The sequence below is a fragment of the Bombus huntii genome, chromosome 1, assembly GCF_024542735.1.
Source record: "Bombus huntii isolate Logan2020A chromosome 1, iyBomHunt1.1, whole genome shotgun sequence".
In the NCBI taxonomy this organism is placed as follows: domain Eukaryota; kingdom Metazoa; phylum Arthropoda; class Insecta; order Hymenoptera; family Apidae; genus Bombus; species Bombus huntii.
In genome coordinates, this window is record NC_066238.1 from 21,791,501 (window position 1) to 21,797,864 (window position 6,364).

General features: G+C 34.3%; 1 long non-coding RNA gene across 1 annotated transcript; it reads right to left on the bottom strand.

Annotated features, from left to right (window-relative positions):
* Positions 1-4,938: 4,938 nt before the first annotated feature.
* LOC126865795 (uncharacterized) lies at positions 4,939-5,470 on the bottom strand. The gene is made up of 2 exons (XR_007689680.1): positions 5,292-5,470; positions 4,939-5,129 (listed from the first exon to the last, which is right to left on the bottom strand). It is a non-coding gene; the product is annotated as an uncharacterized LOC126865795 (long non-coding RNA).
* Positions 5,471-6,364: the final 894 nt, after the last annotated feature.

Here is a 6,364-nt window from a genome sequence, read left to right on the forward strand (position 1 = left end):
GCATTGCTAAGAGACGCTCAAACGATGCTGGAGAGATCGAAAGGTGACTCGACGGGTAAAGCAGCTTTACGACAGCTGAAGAACCAGTTAGAAGATGCAGAATGCGCTAGAGCAGTTGCAGTTAAAGCGAAACAGGCACTGGAGCAAGAACCGAATGAGACGCAGGCTTCGTTGCAGGAAGTACTGTGGCAACGTTCCGAAGCAGAAGATCGTGTTAATGTAGCTAGTCGCGAACGAACTGAGCTACTGTCGCAATTGGAAGAAAATAAAGAAGAGTTAGCAGAAGTTTTGAAGAAGTATCGGGCAGCTGTGCAGCAAGTGTCGGAGGAACGGAGAATAGTGGCAAGACACGTGGTGATTGGTAAAGTGGACCAAGAGATGGTGTCCTCGTCGGATTCTTGCGGCCAGCAGGAGGACTTAGCGAACATCACGAGGAGGAAGAATCTGGCTAAGGATGTTGTTGATGATATTTGCGAATTTACTGAGAAGGATAGCGTTGCGGATGTGAGGGTTGTTTCAAGTTTTCGGATAGACTCGAAGAGAGTGAATGCAAGGCGAACGAAAAGACAAGGGAAGTCGCACGTGCGGAATCCCTCCAATAATATCGATATACAGAGGATGTGGATGACGAGGACGACGATGGGATTGTCGAGGACACGATGAACGTGAAGACCTTCGAAAAAGAAGAGATCATAGTCTCGGTAGATGGTAAGTTGTTAACGTCTTCCATGTACGAACCGAGCCTACGAAAATGTCACGATGCTGCCACGACGATCAAAGCCCCTGACAAGAGTGAAATGGGTAAACAAACAACGGAGAGGAAGATAGAGGAAGAGCGAAAGAGGAGCAGTAGCATCGAGGACGAACAGGCCGCGGTGTTCCAAGAGGAACGAGATCAGCTGCGTGCGGACGCAAAGAGACGGATTGAGGAGATCCAAATCCGAAACAAGCGGGCGTATAACAGGAGACGCAAGAAGGCGACAGCATACAGGACGGGAGATCTAGTGGCAATCGAGAGGATGCAGAGGGGTCCCGGGCTAAAGCTGCATCCGAAGTTTCTTGGACCGTATCGGGTGATAAAAGTCCTGCGAAATGACCGATACATAGTGCAGCGAGAGGGGGAGCACGAAGGGCCACGTACAACTTCCACGGCAGCCGATCACATGAAATGGTGGAATGCTGACGATAGTGATGTAAGTGCGAGCGGCGCTGATGAGCACATCTGAGGGCAGATGTGATTGTCAGGAAAGGCCGATTGTAATATCGTAGAATAGCTTTGATTGGAGATCGGCTGAAAATAGAAAAACCGTGTACGTCGTGTTTCTGTGGTTCGTTTACATTTAAGAGTGCCTACGTGACTAAAGGCACGTAGTTGGTAGTTCTTACATAGGTATGAGGGAAACAATAGACAACGTTAGAAGAAGGACGGTTTCGCTATCCAAAGCGAATCGAAAAGTGTGCGTGTTGCGAGAATCAGAGTTGATCGAGACGTCGAAGCATAGAGTCGTTAGAATTGAGTTGCGAGTGTTGTCGAGTGTTAGAGTTGCTAGTGAGAGAGAGAGAGAGAGAGAGAGAGAGAGAGAGAGAGAGAGAGTTACCAAATAGTTGTCAAGTTATTTGTTGTAAATACGAGCGTTGCATTTAGTTTTCCTGTTAATCAAACATCGTTTCTCTGTCTAACTAATATCTGTATTTTCAATCCATTATTAATAAATTATAATTAATCGAACAAAATTACACCTTTAATATATTCCGATATTACATTACCGTGATGTAATATTTATCATGCTTATTTTGTACGTAAAACGAATCGTTGGAATATTCCCGAAGCTAACGAAGCATTTCCCAAAAGTTAAACCGAAGAGATTAACGCGAATAGTTAAGTGAAATTTTTCCATTAACTTGCTGACCAACCGGCAAATAAAAAATCATAAAAATTGTTTCAATGTGTTGAGGTCACGCATAACTTCTTTTTTCATTGACGATTACCAAACAGGTAAAATTTCGAAATTGTACGAAGGCCACGTGACCAGATCGTATTGGAATTTGAAGTGCATGGAAAAAGACAACTCGAAGTACAAACCTTGAGCTGTACTACTCGAAGTACAAACGTGAACTAATGGATGCAGAAAAGCAATTAACGCCAAACATCCGAACAGCATCTTGGAGCCCGTCATTGTTCTGAAATAAAAGAAGTGACGAATTAAAAAGACGCAGGACTAATAATAATAAAGGAAACTTAGTTCGTATTATAAATTGAATTTACATCAGAAAAGAAGCACGATCAAGCGAAACAGATCGTAGAAATGACAAATATCATCGATATACGTTTCAGTGTAATTTCACTTTTGAAAATTATTTAGTTTAATACGATCGTATTCATCGCTCCGAAACTTTCATTGTGCTGCAATTTGTGCTGCGTCTTTTTAATTTCTCTATCTTTCTGTGTTTTCGGAAAAATTACTTGAAAGATTAAGAATTGCTTGCCTTATTTTATTTTCGATTAGTTAGGATTTGATTATTCCAGGTAAGGTTTATTATTTATAACAGGTTTTATCACTTGTTTATTATTTAGGAGTTTGTTATTTTAGGATTAGTACCTTTTAGGATTTCTTATCCTTCGAGTTTCTGTTTCAGATATCTAGGTCTATTTCAAGATGTTTTATTACATTAGGATTATTTATTCGATTAAGATAATTTAAGAGTTTCACAATGTACAAAGAAATAATCGCGTGAAATTTAGATTTATGCTTTAAACGTATTAAACACGCGGTAATTTCAATGTCTATAGCCTCGAACGTGTTCTGATTAGTTGTGTCATTGTCTGTGACATTGAAATCACAAAAATCCATTGCAAGTGTGCTGTCATGCAATGTGGATGTAATTGGGTTTTTTGGGGTTAGGTTGGGGTTAGGTTGTATCATCTGATTTGTACAGTACTGTTTTAACGCAAGGACAGGAAAGTTATTATATATTTCCCGTCCATTATTTGAATCGTTGTGAAGTGTAACGAATTATATTCGATTCGAGGAGATGTTAATGAATTAGCCATTTCATATGTAATTACATGGAAATAAAAATCATTGCAAAAATAATTGATCTAATGACAACGGAATTTCCAATATTTTTTTGTTTCGTCACCTCTTTTTCGTAATATATCTTTTATAGGTACGTGATTTATTAATCGTTCGAATGGAAATAATTATTCGTATAATATTCAAACGATTCTAGCCATAAAATAAATTAAAACGATACCTGTCAATGATATGCAATCTGCGTATGACGTCAACCTCGATCTATGCTTATACAAGAAATTTTATCAATCAATGACTAGATATACAATAATCAAATATTATAAAATTTCCTGAAAACCTTTAGGTGTTAATATCTTTAATATTTGCAAGTTATTGTTTAGCGCTAATTAGTTAGAATGTAACAAGTGGTGTACCAGAATTGAGATAATTAAGCCACACGAACAATCTTATTTAGATCTTTTTAATTTTTTAATTCTCTTTTGCTCTAATACTTCGTAAAATTAATCTTCATTAGCTACTACACTTCATAGAATAACAAGAGATAATTTTTCTTATATAACGTTTCATTCATAAAATCTATCATTAAAGTATATCTTCATAAAAATATCATTCCATACTAACGGTATATTTGGTGTCATACGAGATAACAGTTACCAGTGATGACATATGTAACTTTATAAAGATATCTCGTTTTATTATATATTAAAAGAATGTACTCATTGCTGCTATATTTCAGATGAAAAAAAGGCGGCAACGATTTTACAGTAAAATCGTTCGTTTACAACTGATTCATTTACATTTCATGATAATACTGTGCATTCTGAATATGCTATGATTTGGTTTAAAATAATAAATAGTCCATTCTTGCATACTATTGCTCCAGCTTTACTTGTATTTTCGATATTGGTATAAATAGAAAGACAATTAATGTCGTTCGAGTCTATTTTCGGATCATTTATATTACGTTTAATCCATATAGTTATCATATGAGACATAGTATCGTAAAATTTGGAAGAATAAAACGTTCGTACAGGAAGTACATTTTATAAGAACTCCAACAAATCTGCGTGTGCACCTAAAATACAAACTGATAGTGATAGTGATTGTTCATAAGTTTATATACATTATCTAATGTCAATCGAAGGTATCAATTCTTTTTCTCCATAAGAGTACTTTTTCATTTATATGTGTTCAAAAATACATGTGTTCAACCGTGAAGCATATGTCACCTACAACGAAAAAGAGTTTTCCTATACTTAATATTTCCTTTATATACCTATGAAAGTCTATTCTTCGCGTAGTATGAAATTATGAATAAATCTGGAATATTGTTCAATCTGAAAAGAAAAATAACTTATTGACATCATTCATTGATACGAGATTCAGAATGTTTGTTTTGTCTTGCAGAAAAAGAAGGCAGCCCTCCCTTTCTTTTAATGTGAAATAGAAAGCGAAAATTTGAAAACAGATTTTTTGGAAATTTACTTGCAAATATCGTTTTCAATATCGTGATTTTCTTCCCAATGGTACTGTACTTTCAAATTTTCCAGTATCCCTCTAAAAACAAAAAGTCGAACCTCGTTATTGTTAACGTAGGCATTACAAGGAAGCGAAGTATTAGAAAGCAGCTCCTTTTTATTATGGATTTCTCTATAATCATGTAAATAAGAAATTCCGGAAATTTTTTCCTCAAGAATTTAATTCTTGTGTTTTGATTGATAATTATTACACTGCATACTAACTTTTCGCATACTGTTCGCGTCTAACAGTTTCCTAATAATAACTACTTCAAAATTACATATGTTCTTGCACGAATTCAAAAGTACGTATGATACAATTACAATTGATTCTAAAATAATAATTATTTAAAGATATTAAGATACTAATTAAACGTTTCACTGTATTTCAAAATCTGGAACAACAAATTTTTATTTATAAAAAATGAAACTGTCTTTATATATTCTTTGTCACGATGCTATTTCTTATTACCGTGTCGACATTTTTTAAAATTCATTTTGTTATCTCTACGCAATATGAAAATTCATATACTGCTTAATATTTTTTGCATATTATCCATCCACCGCATGATATCTTCTGAAAAATCAAAATATTAATGTTATATTATTACAATGCTTCTTAAATATCAATTTTTGACAAATTTGAAATCCAATATATTTTGCACAATTATTATTTATCAAAAAATTCCAAGTTAGTAACTTTCTTTTCAAATGGCAAATAACATATACTTTGACTTACCTGTAAGTTTTTGTTCCTAATCATCATTTCCTCTTATAGAACATCATTATTGTTCTTATAATTACTACCAGTGTCATAGATATTGTAGTGGCTACAACTGAATTAATAGAAAATGATAAATAACTGTGTATAACACTAACACATAATTGTGTATAACAATGACACATAACTTTTACTTACATATCTGTCGATAAGGGATTACTTACTGTGATATCCTGTTGATGTTTCTTAAGGCACTTGATTAGGTGCGATACGGTATCATTCCTTATGGTATACTGTAGATAAGTATTTTAGAAAATAACAAGAATAAATCTAAATTATTCAGAGGTTCCAGTTTCGGCTTAGACATAAATACAGGACCATTTGCAAAGAAGAAAGGGTGCGTTTCTACAGCCTCGTTATAGTAACCATGAATACCAATCTCTGAATTACTGGTTACTAAACATAAATATCCTATAAAATTTAATATATTTCTTTAATTTTTAATACATACATGAGTTAGTAGTTCTAAATTATGAATCATCCTACCTGTGATATTACGCTTTTCCTTATAATATCATCACTCGAGTGAACAACATTAAGATCATGTAAACCATGTCATCCTATCTTACTGTGAAGATACTTAGTTATGTTATCTAACATTATAAAAATATCATCAAATTCAAGTCCTTTTATTCACATCACATGGCCACGACGATCTGGTTCTTCGTTATATAATGTTCTAAAATTTGTCGTATATATAGGATGTACAAACCGTGATATCAAGGTATCAGTTCTTCCTTCCCAAGGGACAGTTTCATTAAAATTCTGATAGAATTAAAAATTAATTATTAATATTCTAACAATCATATATGTTAAATACGTTATAGTCAACGATATATACCTGAGCGAATGTAGGGGTGATTCCTTGATAATTATAAATGTCATCAGCCCACATCATTGTGCCACTTCTTTGTACTCCAGCCTCTAGATTAACAGCCTAAACAAACATACGAAATTTTATAGAAGCTGTACAAAATATAGTATATATGCGCAATATTGAAGCGTTCAAGGGGATATAAAGGTAATGTACA